Here is a 593-nt window from a genome sequence, read left to right on the forward strand (position 1 = left end):
ACCGGGGCGCCTCTGGGCGGGAGGGACGCCAGCGGGACCCCCAGCCAGCCCGCTCGGCAGGGACAGCTGGGAATGGCGTCTCCCTCACCGTGACCCAAGGGGTTCAGGGAGGGAAAGGAGAGCAGCGGCCGCTGCGGCTCTGGGAGCCGGGGCCCTCCAGGACACTCACGTTTGAAAGAATGAACGTTTCTGTAACGCCTGAGGACAAGGCTTGGGGCAGGACTGGGGGTAACTCGACCCCTCTGACCAAAGCTCGACCTGGGGACCGACGTCCCTAGAAGAGACCAGGGCACTGCCCTGCCCATGCAGACACTTCCACCTGCTTCTGACCCTCAAAGTCACGCTCTTTGGGGTTTTTTTAGGAGAGGTGGTTTTATTTTAGCATTTTACACTATCGTGGGGCTTGTGAGACCCCGGCTCAGTTAACCCCAGGGCAGCTCTCCAGGCCAAGCCCAGCACACATCGAGGCAGCTCTTCCACCACGTCGGTCCCTGCAGCCCGGAGCTGCTTGGTTCTGCAGCCCCAGCAGGACCCAGCTGGGCCAAGTGCCGTGTGCAGGAGCTGGTGTAACAATTGTTCAAATCCACGCTCTT

At 61.6% G+C, this 593-nt stretch overlaps 1 protein-coding gene across 1 annotated transcript in view; it reads right to left on the reverse strand.

Annotated features, from left to right (window-relative positions):
• The window catches only part of LOC104489133 (vesicle-fusing ATPase-like), a gene marked incomplete at its 3' end in the record, with an annotated part of 18,348 nt that overhangs the window by 16,277 nt on the left and 1,478 nt on the right, over positions 1-593 (reverse strand). The window lies entirely within an intron of this gene.

Source organism: Buceros rhinoceros, unplaced genomic scaffold (assembly GCF_000710305.1).
Source record: "Buceros rhinoceros silvestris isolate BGI_N320 unplaced genomic scaffold, ASM71030v1 scaffold28842, whole genome shotgun sequence".
NCBI classification, from domain to species: Eukaryota; Metazoa; Chordata; class Aves; order Bucerotiformes; family Bucerotidae; genus Buceros; species Buceros rhinoceros.